The sequence below is a fragment of the Alexandromys fortis genome, unplaced genomic scaffold (genome assembly GCF_014885135.2).
Source record: "Alexandromys fortis isolate MF-2015 unplaced genomic scaffold, M_Fortis_MF-2015_v1.1 scaffold_282, whole genome shotgun sequence".
NCBI lineage: Eukaryota > Metazoa > Chordata > Mammalia > Rodentia > Cricetidae > Alexandromys > Alexandromys fortis.
In genome coordinates this window covers 1,270,460-1,293,218 of record NW_026068199.1, presented here as the reverse complement: position 1 = coordinate 1,293,218, position 22,759 = coordinate 1,270,460, and the positions used below count along the sequence as shown (strand labels likewise).

Below are 22,759 nucleotides of genomic sequence, written 5' to 3'. Positions count from 1 at the left end.
AATGGAAGGACAAGATTTTGGTTAAAATGTCTTTAATGCCTTCAAGGAAAAGGAATGTCATTAAACTACCTGAATTTGTCTCATATGCATTCATCACATGGACTACAGACTTCAGATGCAGTACCTCTGAAAAGAGTGTTGAAGATATCAGTGTTTGAGTAAATGCTTTCAAAAAGAGGGAATCAGGAATGCACAAGTTTCTATGTATGTAGAAAATGAACATTTTAACAAAATTTTGATTATACAATATAATGCTTTCTATGTTGTATGAAATGTCACCATAAATATTATTTGAGGGCTAGATGATGAAAATCAGAACAATGGTATGAATTTTCTGCCCTGTTTTTACAATCTGCACATTAATAAGCAAATCCAAATTCTTTTAGAGAAATAATGATATTTTTCTACTTTTAATTTGTCCAAAAATTGTTCTGTTTTAAACACAGTTATCCTCTAATTTATGAGACTGGATGCTGACTAAAAGAAGAACTCTCTACATTGTTCCATAATATATATCCATCCACTTCACAGTTTCTATAGCATTGTAGCAAGAGATGATTTATTAAATAAAACCCCACTCTATTTCAATTAGTATCATCCTATATGGACCAAAGTAAATGGTCATAGAATATAAACATCTGATGGAATTCATCAATGTATATGTCCTAAAGCATGTGCTAGCATGTCCTAGAGCCTAACTGGCTGTCAACCTGTAGAAGAATGAAAATATATTCATAGCCATCACCAAATAGATGAAAGAACTTAATATAAATCTGACCATATTAAACTTGATAGAAGAGAAAGTGGGAAGTAGCCACTTTGGAAATCAGTGTGTTGGTTTCTCAGAAAACTAGGAAACACCCTACCTCAGGACACAGCAATACCACTCTTGGGAATGCACCCAAGAGATGCCCAATCATACAACAAAAGCTTTTATTCAGCTACGTTCATAGCAGCATTATTTGTAATAGCCAGAACCTGGGGAAAACCTAGATGCCCTCAATGGAAGAATGGATAAAGAATGTGTAGCACATCTATACATTAGAGTACTCCTCATTGGTTAAAAAAAAAAGCAATGAAACTTGAATTATGCATGCCAATGGATGGAAGTGGAAAGCACTATCCTGAGTGAGATAACACAGACCCAAAATATGAATATGGTATGTACTCACTCATAAATGGATTATAGCCATAAATAAAACACATTGAGCCTATAGTTCATGATCTTAGAGAAGCTAAATTATAAGGTGAACCAAAAGAAAAGCATGTGTAGATCAACATGGAAACTGGAAACAGACAAGATTGCCAGGCAAATTTGGAACATGGATGAGGAGGGGTAGAGGGGAAAGAAGAGAGTGAGAGAAGGGGGAGAAGGAGAGGTTTGGGGAGAGGTAGGGTTAGTGGGATGGTTGAGATGGAGAAAGGATGGATATGAAAGAGGAAGGAGATATCTTATTTGAGGGAGCCATTTTGGGGTTGGCAAGAGGCTTGGCTCTGGAGGGGTTTTCAGGAGTCCATGGGGATGACCTTAGCTAGGACCCTGGGCAGTGGAGGAGAGGGTGCCTGAACTGGTCTTGTCCCATAGTCAGACTGATGAGTATCTTGAATATCACCATAGAAACTTCATCTGGCAACAGATGGAGACAGAGACAGAGGCCCACATCAGAGCACTGGACTGAGCTCCCAAGGTCCAGTTGAAGAGCTGAAGGAGGGAGAATATAGGCAAGGAAGTCAGAACTATGAGGGCTTCACCCACTGAGACTGTGTGCCTGAGCTAATGGGAGCTCACCAACTACAGTTGGACTAGGAATTAATGAGCATGGGATCAAACTGTTCCCTCTGATTGTGGTTGACAGTTGGGGCAGACTGAGGTGCCAATGACAATGGCATTGGATTTGTATCTATTGCATGTACTAGATTTTTGTGAACCGACTCTCTTTGGATGCATACCTTGCTCAGCCTGGATATAGTGGTGAGGGCCTTGGACTTCCCACAGGGCAAGGTGCCTTGCCCTCTTTTTAAACTGGAGAGGGTTGGGGGAGAATGTGGGAAGTGGGAGGAGGGAAGGAAGTGGGAATTTTTATTTGTATTATTTTTAAAGTTAAAAAAAAACAAACAAACAAAAATGTTGTTATCAAATATAGAAATTTAGTCCACTGGGACACTCTACTCAAGGGATTTATATTTCTTAATGTTTGGAGTAGAGAAATTAGTGTTTTGGCTTCACAAGATCTAGTCTCACATTCCTGTTGTGGTTACTCAGTTTTCAATGACACTTTTTCTGTGTGATAATAAAAATATTCAAAATTTATTTTTAATTTGAAAATTATAGGTAAATACATAAAGACATCATAGCAGTACAATATCTAAGTGGTAAATAGATTCATTTTACTCTGAGTGAATTATTTGGAGTGAAGAGGTATTATAAGAGGACATTGGGTGCCATTCTGTAACATGAGGGGATTCTTGTTGGAGTTTCTGTCCTGCCAGGTCCCCACAGCCAGTAAGCCCCAAAGAAAATCACACAGAGAGTCTACATTAGCTATAAACTGATTGGCCCATTAGCTCAGGCTTCTTGTTAGCTTTTATAACTTATATTAGCCCATTATTCTTATCTATGTTAGCCACATGGCTTGGTACCTTTTTCAGTGGGGTAGGTCACATCCCGCTTCTTCGGTGATCTGGGCTGGACTGCAGAAATAGCTTCCTTCTTCCTAGAATACTCCTGTTCTCTCTGATCCTCCTCGACTTCCTGTCTGGTTTTCCTGCCTATACTTCCTGCCTAGCTATCTGCCAATCAGTGTTTATTTAGAACATGATTGAAAGAATACAGACAATTCTCCTGCACCAGGAATAATTGATGTTTATCAGTCAGATGATATGAAATGACTAGGAAGAGACAGAAGTTAAAGCTCTTCCCAAAAATATAAACACAAATTGGTATTATTCACTTCCAACATAGTTGTTACCCAATTTTATTACAAAAAAAGAAAGCCTCATAAACATTTTCCTCACATTTTATGCTTTATCATGTTCTGTTTTACAAAGATATTAACTGGCATATACAAATTTATGTAGGATACTATTGTTGTGTTACTGTAACTGGAAAGGTAGTAAAAGCAGTTTGTTAGTATAAAAAATATATTGGTCAGATATATCCATATATCCAGATATATGACATTCTTTGTAAACATAAAATAGGTGAAGAGTACTTAGAAGGTAGTACATGGCCTTAATCTCTGCAAAAACCTGGAGCTGGCATGCTGGCATATCTCTGTACATTTGAGGACAGTCTCATCTGTAGAAATTATGATAAACTTATTGGTTCACATGTCTCTTTAATTTTTCACATTGCTCTATGATTTAAAAATAAATACATGAATAGGTATATTGATTGGTTAAAACCTTTGCCATTGTCTTTATCTTTAGAGTAAGCACTCAAAAACCAGAGGTTGAAAACAAACTCTTTGAAAGATGCTGATGGCTCATCTTTTTTATAGAAGATGCACTCTGATTAACTTTTAAAGCTTATTACAAGCTTCCAGATACTTATATTATTCCAATCTCAAAGCATAGGTCATTGTTTCAGTATTGGCAGTGGTTGGGAATACTGTACAACTCAGAATAGTCCATCTATTGATTACACAAGATCATCTGTAGATCTTTGTACATATTAATAACCATATTTTTTTACAGAACAACTAAAAACCTCCAGTTTTTACTGGTCTTAGCTTTTGCCATGGATGAAGTCAACAGGAAGCCTGATCTTTTACCAAATTCATCATTTGTATTTGGATGCCCAGATGGTGGTTGTGCATTTGGGATTAACTTTCAGAGTGACTTGAAATTTTCTGAAGAAGTTCATCATTTACCCCCTAATTATATCTGCAATAAACAGACTATGTGTGAAATGGTGCTTACAGGACCAAATTTGGCAATATCTGTGATGGTTGGGACCATGTTTAACCTCTTCATACCTCAACAGGTGAGATTTTGTAATGTGAGTTTGCCACAAATTCTCATTCTCCCGTTATAAGTCCTAGATGCTAAGTAGATTGTGAGGAGTATACTACCTTCAAATTTGTGTTAAACAGTGTAGTTCATGGTTATTATTCAGGCTTGATGGGGTTTCATGTCCTTTTTTGAAATTGAGATGAGGGAAGAAGTAACATATAAGTAGTTTTTAAGGAACTCTTGACCGAAAGTATGTTTACAAGTTCTTATGACTGTGTGCTGCCTCATGCTGCTCCCTGTGTTGTAGGTCCTTCAGATTACCTATGGACCTTTCCATCCCATCCTGAGCAATCGTGAACAATTTCCCTCTCTGTATCAGATGGCTGCCAAGGACACATCTTTAGCCCTGGCCATGATCTCTTTGATGCTTTACTTCAACTGGAACTGGATTGGACTGGCCATCTCAGACAATGATCAGGGTACTCAATTTCTCACACAATTAAGAGGAGAGATGGAAAAAATTACAGTCTGCCTTGCCTTTGTGAGTGTGATCCCAGTCAAGATGGATTTATTCTTGCAAAGAGCTGAAGTGTATTATAACCAAATAGTGACATCATCTACAAATGTAGTTGTCATTTATGGTGACCCAGGCAGTACTCTAGCTATGGGCTTTAGAAGATGGGAATCTCTAGGTTTACAGAGAATGTGGGTCACCACCTCACAGTGGGATGGCACTACAAGTAAGCCTGACTACCCACTTAATTCATTCAATTGGAAAATAACTTTTGCATACAAGCATTCTGAGATTTCTAGCTTTAAAACTTTTGTACAGACACTGAACCCTCTCAAATACACTGATGAATTCTTGGCTAAGCTGTAATGGATGAGCTTGAACTGCAAAGTCTCAGCTTCTATGTTTAAGACCCTAAAAAATTGCTTATCCAATGCCTCATTGCAATTGCTAAAGGCACAGACCTTTGGCATGGCCTTTAGTGATGAGAGTTATGACATATATAATGCGGTGTATACTGTGGCCCATACCCTCCATGAAATGCTTCTTCAGCATGTATATAATCAACCAATGGATAATGGAAAAAGATACGATAATCACTGCTTCAAGGTAGTGTTTCATCTTTTAGATGAAATTTGATATAATCAATATCAAAGTCTTTAAGTGTCTGTCAAATATCCCAATTTACTAAATTAGGGAATATTTCATAAACTAGAAAGATTTTGGGAAATTTTTTTCAGAAGCAATGTAAATCTGGAAGCTGGTATAAATTTTAATGCAAAAGCAATGGTGTGGAAGATACAATTTGTAAAGGAGGATCACTGATTTTGTTACAGAGTACCTGACTATCACCACACCCATTCTAAAATTGCAAGCCTAAGTCCTTTCTCCTTAATTCTCTTATTTATGAGAAAATTAATTTTTGTCAATTTATTGTCAAATATGTGATAATCAGCTTATGAGATCATGTTCCACAAGTGTTCAAAACTGATTCTGCTCACACTGTAGGCTCTAGGGACATTATTTCACATCCTGGGTGAAAGCAATTTCACAGTAAACAGTGTCATTTTTCAGTTAAGGAGGTAGATTTGCATCCATATGTGTGAATGCATGGTTCTTCTTGTATATGGTTGTATGATTGTGTGTTTCTTGTTAACTCTGTTTGTATCTGTATTAATGTGTATATATTTGTTTCTGTATATCTACGTATCTATCTGTATGTGGAACTGAACATGAATTTGTCTTGTGTCAACGTCTTTCTGTATAGGAGTTTGTTTCTGTAAATATTGTTCTATGTATTTTTTAAGTGCATGTGTTTATATGTGTTGATCTCACTGTTGTATACTGCTTGCACATATGTATATTTTTATTTCTGTGTGCCTGTCTGTCTGCTTGCCTCTCAAAATCTTTCTTTGTATTTTAGCATAAATCTAACTATATCAATATCTCTCTGTGTAGGTGTTTTTGTCTGTGACTGTCTCCATGTGTGTAATGTAAATTAATGTGTGCATGTATTTGTGGGCCTGTTTATGTGTTTTGTAGGCTTCTGTTTTCGTGTGTCTGTTTTGGTACATATATCTCACTGTGTTTAGCTTTGTTTTCATGTGTGAGTGTTGGCATTTATGAGTATATCTGTATAAAATGTAAGTAGCTGCATTATGTATGTCTGAATGGAAGTGAACTTCTGTCGCTTTCTCTGTCTGTCTCTATATCTCTTTCATGATGTGTTTGTGTATGTGTGTGTGTACATGTGTTTTCATGTTGCTGTTTGGTATTTGCATGTAAGTCTGTGTTTCTGTTTGGGAGTTTTTTCTGAAAGAACTTAAATTCTAGAAACATTATGATAGTATTAATAGTCCACTGGATTCATGGTTAATGCACCCCTGGACATCTTCAATAATACTGCCTTTAAGATGAAATAAAATACATTTTATGAATTCAAGAAAGGGCACACACACTATAGAATGGTGTGTCTCTTTCAGCTGCACTCCTTTCTGAAGAAAACACGCTTCACTAATCCACTTGGAGACAGAGTGATTATAAACCAGAAAGACAAACTTCAGGAAGAGTATAGCATTTTTCAGATTTGGAATTTCCCATACGGTCTTGGACTAAAGGTGAAAATAGGAGAGTTTAGCTCATATTTTCCATATGGACAACAGCTGCATTTATATGAAGACATGATAGAACAAGCAAAAGGAAGTAGACAGGTGGGTCTGATTTAACTGTATTCTTTTGCATTACACAGCAGTAACATGGACAATGGGATAGATTTGTGCTGTCTTGTAACAAACTACAAATAAATAATCACATTACAGAGCGTTTTCTCACCTCCTATTTTATGTTTCTACATTTCCTTTTTTGTGGCTATTGTGAAAGGTGAAGCTTCTCTGATTTCCCTCTCTGCTTCCATATCCTTTGTGTATAAGAGGGCGACTGATTTTTTGGAGTTGATCTTGTATCCTGCCACATTACTAAAGGTATTTATCAGCTGTAAAAGTTCTTTGGTGGAGTTTTGAGGGTCAATTATGTACACTATCATATCATCTGCAAATAACGAAAGTTTAACTTCTTCCTTTCCAATTCAAATCCCCTTGATCCCCTTATGTTGTCTTATTGCTATTGCTAGAACTTCAAGCACTATATTGAAGAGGTATGGCGAGAGTGGGCAGCCTTGTCGTGTTCCTGAGTTTATTGGGATGGCTTTGAGTTTCTCTCCGTTTAATTTGATGTTAGCTGTCGGTTTGCTGTATATGGCTTTTATTATATTTAGGTATGACCCTTGTATCCCTAGTCTCTCCAAGACTTTTATCATAAAGGGATGTTGAATTTTGTCAAATGCTTTTTCAGCATCTAGTACTTTGAGGAGTTCAGATATGCATACAATGAATTTTTATCATTCCAGAATTTCTTCCTTGTTTTTAATATACAATGTATAATGTATACATTGTACTACTGTGCTATGCTGTGTCCAGTAAGAGAGCCACTTTCTCTTCATACCATTCTGATAGCTAGACTGTTATTATCCTCCTTTTTGCAGAACATTGGACACAGTGGTGAAAGATTGAGGCTAACTCTAATGGAAGAGAAAAGTAAACACATACAAATCATTAATTTTTATTAGATAATTTCTATTAAATCTCTTTACCAACAGTTCCTAAATTGCCGACATCTTGAAAAATATATTAAGGCAATATATTCATAATCCTATGAATTATAATTTTATTCATTTTTCTTTCTTTTTGGTTTAAATTGACATGGGTGTTTTGTTTGTATATATGTCTCTGCAACACTGCTATGTGTGGTGACAATGGATGCATATCTGTTAGAGTAATTGCTATCTAGAAGAACATTACTTGATCCTGTAAATATTTTCACATTTCACTCAAACCAACGATTGTATGTCTAGTTACCTTATCTGTGTGGGGAGGAAGTATTGGTAATAAAAGAAATTACTTTTGGACATTTATAAATGATGAATTACATTATGGGTCTAAAGTAAGCTATAAGTGTGAATTCTGCTGTGAATGGTTTTATGTGGCTTGAATATTAAAGGAGTTAATTTCAGGAAACTTGTCAAGCTAATTTTGAAATTATATTAGATATACCAACAGTATAAAATGTTCAAAATAATATTCTTTCTTACAGTCATGAGGAGAGTCACTATCAGGGGAAAAAAACATACGAACTGAAGTATAGCCACTGACCAACACATCCATTCAGGGAGTAGCCAATGATTTTTCAAGTATGCTCTTTCCAAGCCAAATTGAGCATTGCAAAAATATCCACTGGAGAATACAGAAGATTATGATGCCTGCAACCAGTGCTCATCTCCCATATAGGCAAATTTCATGCAAAAACAAATGAACAAAATATGAGTCTTCAAGCCAACACAACTACAAATATTATAGTCATAGGATTAAAAAAAGAGTATGTTCAAAGACATACCAGAAAAATTCAAAGAATATTAATAACAAAATTCCAGGACAGCAAACAGGACACAAATCACCTCTAGCAGAAGGCAATGAAATCGTAAAATCTTCCTTACCATAAAGAACTGAATGAGCATGTGACAGATACTTTCAAATGGTATAAAATGATAAAAATATTCAAACTAAAATATGTAAAGGAAACAAAAAAGCAATTCTATAAATATCTCAAAAAATTTCTCATAAGGGAAAACTTCAAGTTGATTACAGGATGGCAATGCTCAAAGACAAGCAGAAGAATTAGAAAACTGAAACTATGACAGTTATAAGTAAGGACAATTGAAATATATATCAGACAAAATGATCAAAGTTACAAAAAACTGGACAGAGGAGAAGAAAAAGGACTGATGAAGGCTTCTGCAATATGTTCAATAAAATGTAATAGTAATTTCCACAAATGCATTGAGATATGTGGCCATCTGGAGACAGGAAGAATTTAAATACTAAATATATAATATTAGAGAGAAAAACTTCCTATGAAGTATTTTACGTTAAATTTGTATTATATTAGTAAAAATATGAAAATTGAAGGCAGCATGTGAGAAAACCTATTCATAGAAAGACCCCTTATATACAGAAGGTTCCTTCATGATTTCACTTAAAAGGGCAGAGTACCAGTGAAGCAATTAAAGGAGTTAGAGATATATGTGCAAAATCTTGTTACTATACCCAACAAATTTATCCTTTATAAACAAAAGACGCTGTGAGGGCACTTCAAGATTATAATTTTGATGACATCTGGAATTTATTAGAACCCAAAAATGGAGAGCACACTTGTGAGTTATTTTTGCTTAACTTGAAGTAAGAAGATACACTTGAGACCCAGATCTTTGAGATAGAAAGATATGCCTTACATCAGGTTGTGGTAATATATGTCTTTAATCCCAGAATTCAGAGGGCAGAGGAAGGTGGATCTCTTGGTTAGAGGGAACCTCTTCTACATAGCAAGTTCTAAGACAACCAGGGATAGAAAGAGAAATTTGTCTCTAAAATAAAACCAAAAAATTAAAGAGAGGGGGGGGAGGGATGGAGGGAGGGAGAGGGGAAGGAAGGAAGGAAGGAAGGAAGGAAGGAAGGAAGGAAGGAAGGAAGGAAGGAAGGAAGGAAGGAAGTCATGCCTTTACATCACATCTTCTAATCTAATTTGGGAAAAAGCATTATTTATCTAAATCTTAAATTGGGAAGACAAACTTTAAGCATTTAGTTCATTTGATTTGGAAAATCTTCCTATAATCTGTACTACACCCTGTGCTGGAAGGGCATTTAGACAATTTGATCTTGAAAATCCCCTACAGTATGTGCTACACACTTTGTGGATACCTATACAAGAGCAAAGAGAATGAAAGTTGTACTCTGTCTGCTGGCTCTCACCTTGCTAGAAAGTCTATTCCTTCATTGGAATTATAATGAACCGACATGCTTGGGATGCAAGTGTTTACTGAAGACTGAGAAATTAAGCATCATGAACTGAGTAGCTTTTGTATTCTTAGCCAATTTTTACCTAGCAATTGTTGGATTAGCTAGACCACAAACTAAATGACATCATATATATAAAGAGAGAGAGTCGGGGAAACGTAGAGAGAGAGGCAGGATAATACTTTAAATTTTATTTCTTTTGGAAAACCAAAACTAATACAGAAATAGATGAATATTCATTGATGCATATAATTTATAGAAATTTATGACCATAATGGAAGACACTTGAAGAACTCCTAAACACTGTTAACTAAAATCAATATGTGGTCAAGCAAGACAATCAGAGCTAGAACACAAGACAAAAAAAATCAACTATCATATATAGCAATAAATATTGAAAAAGAATAAGCAAATTATACTGAAAGACCAAATATTAATTTTCATATTCTCCTTTCATAATACACAAACAACAAGATTTTGGCTTGGAATACGTACATTCATACGTGCTTCCAAAAACAAACCTCAATTACAAACAAAAAGAGATCTATAAATATGTAGGAAAGGAATCTATGGAAATGAGACATAATAAAGAACATCAGACACTACACATTTTCATGGACTTGAATGGAAAATTCTCAACTAAACACTGAGTACTATAAGTCAACAACACAACAGGAAGATCTGACCCTGTGACAGACATGACTTTATTCCAAGGTTACAAGGATTGGTCAACATATGCAAATCAGTTAAGTAAATGTAGCCCAGAAATAGACTCAAGTAGAGGCCTACATGATTATTCAAATATGTGCCGAAATGGCTCTTAATAAAATTTAGCTTTCATTGAGTTAAAATTTAAATCAAACACAATTTTTTGTTTGTTTTATTTTTATTTATTTATTAAAAATTTCCACCTTTTCCCATCCTAGCATTTCCCTCCTACTCCCCCCAATCACCCTCCCCCTTCCTCTCCAGTGCTAAGAGAAGTCAGTGTGCCCTGCCCTATGGGAAGTCCACACAATCAAAGGAACCCATCTTGACTTAAAAAGAGTTAAAACATTAATTACTCAATGTTTTAGAGTCTGATCATATTAAAAAGTTTTCTATGACAATCATATTGACAACATTGTACTACAGGAAAAGAAACTCAAAGAATTTCCAATGAAATCCTAAGTGAGGTCATTTGTATGTGTTGGTGAGTGTGCTTAATCAAAACTCTTGGGTGGCAGAGGATGAAAAAACCCCTGCTGTTTATGGCCAGTCTGGACTGCTTAGCATGTCCTAGTGACTAGGGTTGCATAAAAGACTCTTGCTCAAATAAACAAACAGAGATTGGACAAGGATGAGTATTTTCTCCACTCTTCTTGAAAATAGTCCTTAATATCTTGCCAAATACAAAAAAAAAAAGAAATAGTAAAAAATAAATAAAGAAAAGAAGAGAAGAAATAAAAGCACTGATAGTTTACATATTTAATCCCAGTATTCCGAAGGCAGGAGAGGGAGATTTCTGTGTGATCTAAGTAAATATACTCTATATAAGGAGTTGAGGTCTACCAATACTACAATTTGAGACTCTGTTTCAAGAAAACCACAAGAAAAAAAATGGTTTTATTTAATCATCTTGTGGAGAACATGGAAAAACCAATGTAGAGGAGACACTGTGGTGATGACACGTAACTCAGTTCTGAACAGAGGATGCATAGTGAGCACACAACAATAGCAGATGTCTAAAAGAGTGTATAGAAACCAATCAAGAGCTTTTTCTTTATACAAAGTTCCTTTATTTTAAATTTTAAGAAACACTTCAGTGGAATTTTTACAAAATCAAACTTTTATATTTTTATTATATTTTATGTGACTAGATGTGGTTTTTTATTTTTATTGATTTTCATTTTTCTCTACTTCACTCCCTGCTTTTCCCCTCCCCTTCAGCCCTCCCCCAAGCATTATTTCCGAATTTACTCAGGAGATTTTGTCTACTTACCATGTAGATTAGATCTATGTATGTCTCTTTTAGTGTCCTCTGTGTTGTCCAAATTTACTCAGGATATGTCTCTCTTTGTTTTTTTAAGTTCTCTGGGATTGTGATTTGCAAGCTGGTTTTCTATGATTTATGTTTAAAAACCACTTATGTGAGAGTGCATGTGATAACTGTTTTTCTGTGTCTGGGTTACCTCACTCAAAATTATGTTTTCTAGCTCCATCCATTTTCCTGCAAAATTCAAGATGTCATCATTTTTTTTCTGCTGTGAAGTATTACATTGTGTAAATGTACCATATTTTCCTGATCCATTCTTCTGTTGAGGGGTATTTCGGTGTTTTCCAGGTTCTGGTATTACAAACAATGCTGCTATGAACATGGTTGAGCACATGTCCTTGTGGCACGATTGAGTATCCTTTGGGTATATATCCAAAAGTGATATTACTGGGTTTTGAGAAATGTTGTTTCCCAATTCTCTGAGAAATCACCACACTGTCATCCAAAGTGTCTGTACCAGCTTGCATTCCCCCAAGTAATGCAGACGTGTTCCCTTTACCCCACAACCTTTACAGCATACATGGATCAAAGACCTCAACATAAAGCTAGCCACAGCGAAATTTATAGAAGAGAAAGTAGACGTAAATTTGAATGCATTGGCACAGGGGACCACTTCCTAAATATAACCCTAACAGCACAGAAACTGAGAGAAACAATTAATAAATGGGAGCTCTTGAAACTGTAAAACTTCAGTAAAGAAATGACAAGGTCAACAAGACAAAATAACAGCCTACAGAATTCCGGGAAAAGATCTTCACTAATCCCACATCATCCAGAGTTCTGATCTCCAAAATATACTAAAAACTCATGAAATTTGTCTTCAAAAGAACAAGTAATCCAAATCAAACTTTTATTCAGATTCCCCAAATATTTGCAGGCTTTGTAAAGCATTTACACCTCTGGAAACACAATTTCTACCAGCTACATACATATCAATTACGCCCTTACTCTGCCTATTTAGCTGTTTTTTTCTTTATAATATGTCATTCTTTCTAACGATGTTTTTGTAGTTCCTGTGTGTTACCTGACATTTAAAGAGATATTCCACCTATTTCAGACGTGCATTCATCTTAGCCTTCTGTGATGTTGCTGTGATTAAATACTGACCAAATTCATATGGAGGAGGAGTTTTGATTGGGATCATAAATTACAGCAAAGAAATAACAAGGCAGGCAGGCATATGGAGACTACAATTAATGGTAGATTCTGAAGGAACATAGCTTACTGGCTTTCTCTGAATTTTCACACAGCCCTGACTAGGAACAGCACTGCCCATAGTGGGCAGGGCAGTCCTACATCAATTACCCATTAATAAAATGATTAAATGATTTGACAGTAGGCTAATTCAATGGAGAGAAATATTTTAGTTATGGTTCCCTCTAATTTATTATGTACTTTATGTCAAGGTGATGAAAATTAAATAGAAACACCACTTTGTAAGCTCTATAGTATTTGTCCATATCAAATAACCTATTCTTTCTCCTAAATTTCTAGGTTTGGGAAGCTACTCAAATTTACATCAGTTTGTGTCCATACGTTTGTATGCCTGGTATTATAAAATATATTAAGTTTAATCTGATCACTCCTTTGCTGTTTATAAAATTGACTTATTGGTATATCAACATAATAATAAAATATAGGAGTAGGTAAAACTCCTGACACCAGCTTGTGTCTGATTTTTCACAGATGCCGCCCTCTGTGTGCAGTGCTGATTGTGGTCCTGGATTCAGAAAATTCTGGCAGGAGGGAATGGCAGCCTGCTGTTTTGTTTGCAGTCCCTGCCAACAAAATGAAGTTTCTAATGAGACAAGTAAGTTTTGCTATTGAGATAAATCCTTCACACCACATAGATCATCTCCTCTCAGTTATACTGGGATGATCTAATGGTCCAAAAGTCAACTGAAGAAATGAAATATATTACTTTCCTAACTTAGTTTTTATAGGACAATGATTATTAACAAGGTCACTTTAAGTAAATTGTCATATCATTGAAGTGGCATTTCAATTGTATTTTAATACATAAAAACTGCCTGCATATCTGAGAGTAAAACAGTCCCACCGGTCAGCCTTACAGACTTCAATATGATAACATACACCTTTAAACCCAGTAGCCACAATGCCATGCATATTTAATCCCAGGAACTACCCTAGGCTGATATAGAATTCGGTTGGTGCATACCTTTAATCCCAGTGGTACATGCCTTTAGTCCCAGCCCTAGAGAGGAATATATGACAGCTCTCAGACATAGTCTCTTTTTGAGATTCTGAGAGGCAGGATAGCCATTTCAAACTGAGAATAAGTAAGAGTCTGTGGCTCTTTTGCTTTTTAGATCTTCAGGTGGAACCCTAGTTGCTGACCCTGAATATTTATTAATCATGCTTCATTTGGTACCCAACATTTTTTTGATACAAATTCAAGAAAATGACATTTGCTTGAGGCTTTTTATCCACCGGCCCAAGCCACAGATGGGATTGGAATTCTAGTTCTAGGAGCTGGAACTAAATCTAGCCTCCTGGTTTCAGAGATAAACTAAAGCTCCCAGCTCCCATCTGCCTTGTTTTAGCTTCCATGTAAAGATCCAAAATACACAGAGAATCTGGATACTGTATGCTAATGTGGTGTCTTTGAATTGTTTGACTTCTGGGAAAGAAACAATAGCTGCTAAAACATATTTGTTTATTAGTGCTGCTGGATTGATCTAACCTATATATTTTGAAAATGCCTTTACTTCAAAATTTAAATCAAAACATATGTTGCTTTGGAGAAGAGATTTTAATTTTGTTTCCAAAGGAAGTAAGAGGCTGTGGATTCATTCTGGGTCCAGAAAGATAAGGTTTCATTGGCAAAGGCTCCCTGAAAAATCTCTAGTGAGAATGGATGACCCAGATGATCCAACAATTCAGAGTACATTTGTTGCAGTTTCTTCTGAGTTCTGCATTCAGAACAGCTTTAAGACTACTGACTGAAATGATCCAGCCTCAAAGAATACTCCAATAAAAACTTGACTATAATTTAATTATAAATTTTCTTTGTGTCAACAAAAGATTATCAGCAACCACAATCAACAGGATATAGCCTAGATAAGTATGCACAAATCCACCCTCAATGAATTATGGATATGCTTTGTTTGCAATGTTCATTACAAGTTGTTATGGCTAATATTCAGGGAAAAAAAGCTAAGCAAAGAAATTAGATGCAAGATTCTTTTTTTTTTTTTTTTTTTTTTTTTTGGTTTTTCGAGACAGGGTTTCTCTGTGGCTTTAAAGACTGTCCTGGTACTAGCTCTGTAGACCAGGCTGGTCTCGAACTCACAGAGATCCGCCTGCTTCTGCCTCCCGAGTGCTGGGATTAAAGGCGTGCACTACCATCGCCCGGCTAGATACAAGATCCTTGTTTTGAAAAAAAAAAAAAAAAGTCATGCCGTGGTGATGCATACCTTTAAATCACAGCACTTGGGAGGCAGAAGCAGGTAGACTCTGTGAGTTCAAGGTCAGCCTGGACTGCAGACTGAGTTGCAAGACAGGCTCCATAGCTACTGAAAAATCCTGTCTCAAAAGAAAGAAAGAAAAAAAGGAAAGAGAGAAAGAAATAAGAAAGTGAGATAAGGAAATAAGAAATGGAAAGAAAACGGGATATAAATAGTATAAAATAGAAATGTAGATTATTGAATCTACTCTGAAAAGAAAAAAGGAGAATACAGATATGACAAGGTAAAAAAGTATATTTTTGAGTTGACTTTTTAAAAGCAAATGTTAGTTTTAAATATTTCACATTGGTTTTACTTTTGTATATTGTTAACAAATTTTGTATATTGATACAAACTTGAGATTAATTTTCTTAAAACAGATTGCACAAATATTTTGAATATTGTTCAAGGTGTAGTATCTATACAGCTCATTTAACAATGTAATGCAAATTTCTAGTCCTTGAAAACTAGCATATCAACTTTGTAGGAAAATAGAGCAGACCAATCTAGTTCAGAGAAGATAAGGGACACTGAAGAAACTCTTCATAAAGTTTACTTTGTGAAAAAAGTCAAGGATAGGAACTAAATTAAGTATAAGACTTTGGGCTCAACAAGATAACATATATATGAAATATTTTCTCTGAATTTGTCAAATGCAAATTGACTAAATAATGTGGGTATATTTCTTTCCTGTATAAATTATATATAGTCGTTATACTTATTGTATATAGTTTTCTTATATTAATTATAGCCTTCTTTTTATTATTTTTTGACAAAAAGGGGAAATGTAGAAACATTTTAATTGTATTTAACAAATAAAGACTACATGAAGTTCTGAGAGTAAAGGAATTTCATTGGTCAGCCTTATAGAGAAGATTTTGGAAAAAAAAAAAAAAACTTTAATCCCAGTAGCCACCATAGTTAATATAGAAATTGGGTAGTGCATGCCTTTATCCCAGTGGTGCATGCCTTTAATCCCAGCAATAAAGGGGAATAAAAAATGTGGGGAGACAGCTCTCAGACAAAGTCTCTTTCTGTGATTCCAGGATCCAGGATAGCCATTTCAGACGGAGGTTGAGTTAAAAGGCAGTGGCTGGATGTTTTGATTTTTAGATCTTTAGGTTGAACCCCAATTTCTGACCCTGAGTTGTTATTAAAAGTGCTTCATACCATGACATACCTCTTTGACTCATTGAAAGTCTATATTAGGTGGCCTTTTCTCAAAGAAGCAGTTTTCACAGTAACACAACAGTGTGACCAGTTCTACATAAGATTTTTATTAGTGATTAATATCTTCTATAACTACATATAGATTTTATTCCAGTCATGAATTTTCATTAATATTTACTTTCTTTCAATTTTCATATCTCTTTTTTTTACTATATTTTTATAACCACCATGTATTTGCAAAATCAATGCTGAAGAGACATCAGAGTAATTAAACTCTATTTTGTATATCTTGGGAACCAAATTCAAGTACACTAAAAGATGAATGAAGAGGTGAAATCATTACTTGTAAATTTTTCAACTACTGTTCTTTATTAAACAGAAGACTTCACGCAATGACCAAAGATCCTTTTTTCAAAGATCAGTGTGATTGGCAATCTAGGGAAGTGTAATAAGCTTGAGCACATGATGTAGAAAATATGGAGTCTTATAATCATCATTTTTACATGCAGCACGCAGATAGTAATGTCAAGGAGTAGAGGATTAAAATCATTTTCTGTGAAAGCAACAAGCCACAATTACCCAAATCTCCTACACAGCTCCTATTAGTTAAATGGTTGTTTAGAGTTGCTTACATAAAATGGCAAATAGATAGTTTTCTCCCCTATTGCCTGACATTCTAGAAAATTAAGGTTTATAAAGAATATTTATGAGTGGTAAGATGACTCACAAGATAAATCTTTTGCCACTAAATCTGATGGTGATCTCATCCCTGGACCCATGTGGTATGAAGTGGTTGCCAACTCATTAAGATTGTGTTGGCACCTGAACATAGAGCATACTCCAAATTAATTAAATAAACTGCAATGAAATTGTCTTAAATATCAAAATATATAAGAATAAAGGGTATTTACAACAAAATTACAACAAAAGTTAAACAAAAATAATTTATTAAATCTTTAAATATGTGTATATATGTGAGATGGGTGGTTATGCATACACAATTGCAGGTGCATGTGAGAGTCATCCAATGCCCCTGTAGTTAGAATTACAAACAATTGTGAGACACGTAACATGGATGCTGTGACCCAGGTATTGTTCACGAATAGTATATTCTCTTGATAACTGGAATAAATTTCCAGCACTTAAACAAATTAAATAATTACATGTGTCTTTAAATTCATCTTTCTAAATAAAAAATGCTTAAAGCCTGGAAGCACATCATCACTCTTTGCAATTATCCAATGGATAAAAACAATTGAAATCACATTTCCTTAATTTTCCAGCTAGAAAATTACAACATATGAATACAGTGCTATTCTTCAAAGGAAACCTTCTGTACCATCACTCATGCCTGAATAACCTCTCTTCATAATCATGGTGTTATATCAATATCTACTTTACACCAGACTACACTTACAGAGTCTTGGTCTCAAATAAAATGTTATTAGGCATTATTTGTTCCCAAATGTGATAGAATAAATATGGAGGACTTTTTAATGTTAAGTGTGCACAGAGGTATCTACCTTTAGAATAGCATCCCTACTGCCTGATGAGGACACAAGTGAACACATTATTTTCTTTAAATATATTTTCCTTTGAAAATAAAAGAATTATATTTATAAACCTTTCTTCTCTCATACTCACTTTCCTGTATCCCCCATGTAAATTAATAACTCTGATATTCAAGCTCTATTATTATTTTTACATGTACACACACATGTAGATATACAGACTCATATAACTTACTGATTCTGAAGGGATTTTTGCCAACCTGAGAATAGAAAGCATGACTCTAAAAAGTCTTTCCCTTCTCCCCATTCCCTTTGCCTTGGTTAGAACATTATATTAGAGTAATAGTGAATAATGATAATAATTGGCCATTTCAGAGATGTTGCCTTCTTGGAGTAGTCTTATTGGAAGAAACTTTTCATAGAAGAGGGAGATTTTGAGATTTCATATGCTTAGGCCATTCACAGTGACAACGTTTACTTCCTATTACCTATGGATCAAAGAGATAGAATACTCAGCCTCTTCTCAAGCACCATGTATGCCAACATGTCCCAGGATGATAATGATGTACTTAGCATCCAAACTTTAGGACACGCAAGTAAATGCTTTTCTTTATAAGAGTAACTATGATTCAGTTTTTTCTTCACATCAACAGAAACACTAACATTGCTAGTAATTCCTAAAATAGGCCACCAAGCTCTAATACCTTATATGGTCATGTATTCCATCCAAGGCTCACTGTTAATGTCCAGCTATCAAAGTATTGAAATCCAACTAGCAAAAAGTGGGTTTTGTTAATTTTTAAATATTTATTTATTTATTTTGTTATTTTTTATATTTATTTTTCTGTTTTTTTTTTATTTTTCCATTCAAATATTACCACTTCCCCCCTCCTCCCATTCCCTTCCCACTCTCCTACCTACCCTCCTCTCTCCCCCTCCAGCCTTAACACAGGGCAGGGTACCCTGTCCTATGGGAAGTCCAAGGCCCTCCTTCCTCCATCCAGGCCTAGGATGCTGTGCATCCAAATAGACTAGGGACCCAAAAAGCCAGTACAAGTTTCTACTACTTATTTCCTCACCAAAAAGTGTTTTGTGGCTGTCCTAATTAAGCTGTTCAATCAAAACTAAATTATTTGTCCTATCAGGGGATTCCCCTTCTACCTTTATAAACTGCTATTTTTCTACAGGCCATAGCTGTCTCCTCTCTTATTGAATACTCCTATCCATTCTCTATCTCCTGTCTTTCACTCTCATTCCCTACCCATTGTCCTCTTGGACAAATCAATCTCCTTTTAGTTGAGAAGTTGATCTTAGCCTGTTGTATGGCGACTCCAAGGGTCTCTACAGATTCTGCCTTCTGTTTCATCTATGTCAGTGTGTTTGGGCTGGTGAATTCATACTAAAAAAATGTATCACATAACTTGTTCCAATAGAAGACACATCTATGTCAGGAAAAGCATTCATAAAAGAGATAGAAAGAAATCAGGCATCTCTGTAACCATGAGATAGGAGATATTAAAAAAATACTCTGTGCAATACTATAGTTATTTATTTTAATCTCTAAACTCCTAGTTTCAGTCAATTCATTATAGCATTCAGAAATTACTGAAAATATTTGTATTTTCTGATAACATAAAAAATCATCAACACAAATACTTAAATAGACAACATATTGTTTTATTTAATTGCCCGGTTGGTAATGAATTAGTATTATGAAATGAAAGTATTGCTATGCAGCAGTGTCTCTCAGCTACATCATCAGCAAATGATGCAGATATCACAATGTTTATTCAACACACTGAATTGAAATATTCTGTCAATAAATTGCAGAAGTTGTACTAATCGTGTTTTCTGTCTCCATCAGATGTGGATAAATGTGTGAAGTGTCCAGAGGACCAGTATGCCAACAGAGAGCAGAACCAGTGTATTCAAAAAGCTGTGATCTTTCTGAACTACAAAGACACCTTGGGGATGGTCCTTACCTTAATGGCGTTATTTTTCTCTGTATTCACAACTGTGGTTCTTGGGATATTTGTGAAGCATCACAACACTCCCATTGTGAAGGCTAATAACCAGAATCTCAGCTACATCTTGCTAATTTCACTCATCTTTTGTTTTCTCTGTCCCTTGCTTTTCATTGGGCATCCCAACTCAGCTACCTGTGTTCTGCAACAAATCACATTTGGAGTTGTATTCACTGTGGCTGTTTCCACTGTGTTGGCCAAAACAGTGACTGTGCTGCTTGCTTTCAAAGTCACAGCCCCTGGAATAAGGATGAGGTATTTTCTGGTTTCTGGTGTTCCCAACTACATCATTGCCATCTGTACGCTCATCCAAATTATTCTCTCTACAATCTGGCTGCTATTTTCTCCTCCATTTATTGAAAATGATGTGCACTCTGAGCATGGCCACATCATCATTGTGTGCAACAAGGGCTCAATTACTGCATTCTACTGTGTCCTGGGATACCATGGCTCCCTTGCATTCGTGAGCTTCATTGTGGCTTTCTTGGCCAGGAATCTCCCTGACACATTCAATGAAGCCAAGTTGCTGACCTTCAGCATGCTGTTGTTTTGCAGTGTCTGGATCACCTTCCTCCCTGTCTACCACAGCACCAAGGGCAAGATAATGGTGGCTGTGGAGGTCTTGTCCATCTTGGCTTCCAGTGCAGGCCTACTGGGATGCATTTTCATCCCCAAGTGCTACATAATTTTGTTAAGACCAGAGAGAAATTCTCTTCAAAAGTTAAGGGAGAAAACATCTTCCTGAACACACATTTCATAAATTGTATCTGACAACTACAGAACTGGTACAGAAACACCTAATACAATACAATGTAAACTGTATGAATGGCTATTGATTCTCATCATTTCTTCTAATGAGGAAGCACAGCAGTGTCATATACTTCTTTTCTGTACACTGTGATGTATAATCATCCACAAAGCCACATACTTTATAAGATCATGTTCTTGAACATTAGCTCATAGGGGACATTTTCCTTTCTTTCTTTCACAATAGCACAGTAAGATTTGACATAAACTCTATGTAATTCTATTGATATCTGAGTAAAGATGAGACTTTGAACGCAAATGAAAACAGAGGTAAGTCTTTTAGTAGGATGAAATAGTGCTTTCAGATTGTAAAACAAATTTGCCCTCCTTTATGGAAAGAAAGGAGAATCCAATTTCATCCTGGGAGCAACAAAAGTAGAATTTAGAAGAGAGAAATAGAAAAATGTTTTTGATAAATAGATATAAAGAATATTGAGAAAGATGGAAAGGTGTCTCAGCATTTAAAGTCATGTGTGTTTTTTTCCGAGGAGATGGGTTTACTATCCATTCCCCACAACTTGCAGTTCACACCTTCCTATAACAATAGCTACAATGAATTAGTTGCCCTCTTCTGGCTTCCAAGAACACCTAAATTCAGATATGTATGTAATAACACACTCAAAAGACACACATACACCAAATTGAAAAGATGGCATTGAGTTTATTTTCTGTTGGCCATCTACTATTGGGCATGTAGCCTACCCTTAAAAGTAGCTGGCTTCTCCAGTAAGACTCCTTTGGAGGAAATTAAATTTTCATTAGCAGCTGGTTATAAAATAGATATTGCTTCTGGGTTAAGGATGAAATATATGTCCACTTCTCCTTTCAGCAATAGTACCCTGAACTACATATTTTTTTTAATTTTAAACAGTCTTTTTTATTTTACACATCAATACCATTTGCCTCTTCCTCCCTTCCTCCTGCTCCCCATACCTTCCTTTCATCCCACCCCAATTCACTCCTCAGAGAAGGTGAGATCTACCATGGGGAGTCAGCAAAGTATTTCATAACACTTGAGGTAAGATCAAGGACCCCTATATCTAGGCTGAACAAGGTATACCTCCATAGGGAATGAAACCTTCATTCAGTAATTGATAGGAAACAGATGTAGAGATCCACAGCTAAGCTCTGGGCCATGATCCTGGAGTCTAGTTGTAGATAGGGAGGAGTGATTAATATGAGCAAAGGAGTCAAGACCGTGATGGAGAAACGCACAGGAGCAGCTGACCTGAGCTAGTAGAAGTTCGTTGACTCTGGACTGACAGCTGGGAAACATCAATAGGAAGGAACTAGGTCCCCTGAATGTGGGTAACAATTGTGTGGCTTGTGCTTATAGGGCCACTGGCAGTGGCACCAGTATTGATCCCTAGTGCATGAACTAGCTTCTTGGAGTACTGCATAGGTTTATGTCAACGTGACACAAGATATTCATCTGAGAGGAAGGAACCCCAATGAAGAAAATGCCTCCAAGCCAGCAATGGGGTCACACACCTTTAATCCCAGCCCTCAGGAGGCATGGGCAGGCAACTCTCTGTGAATCCATGGCCAGCCTGATCTACAGACATAGTTCCAGGATAGCAAAGGATGCATAAATAAACCATATCTCAACCCCCTCAGAAAGAACATGGGTCAATAAGATCTAGCTATAAGGCATTTTCTTAATTAGTGATTGATTGGGAGGGCCCAGTCCATTGTCAATGGTTCCATTCCTAGGCTGGTGGTCCTAAGTTCTATAACAAAGCAGGCTGAGTAATCCACTATGCAATACCTCTTCATGGCCTTTGCCTCAGCTCCTACCTCCTACCTATTTGAGTTCCTGTCCTGACTTCCTTCAAGGATGGACTAAAATGTGGAAGTGTGAGCAAGATAAACCCT

General features: G+C 35.9%; 1 pseudogene; it reads left to right on the top strand.

The window, feature by feature from the left end:
- Positions 1-202: 202 nt before the first annotated feature.
- LOC126493094 (vomeronasal type-2 receptor 116-like) lies at positions 203-21,058 on the top strand (annotated as a pseudogene).
- Positions 21,059-22,759: the final 1,701 nt, after the last annotated feature.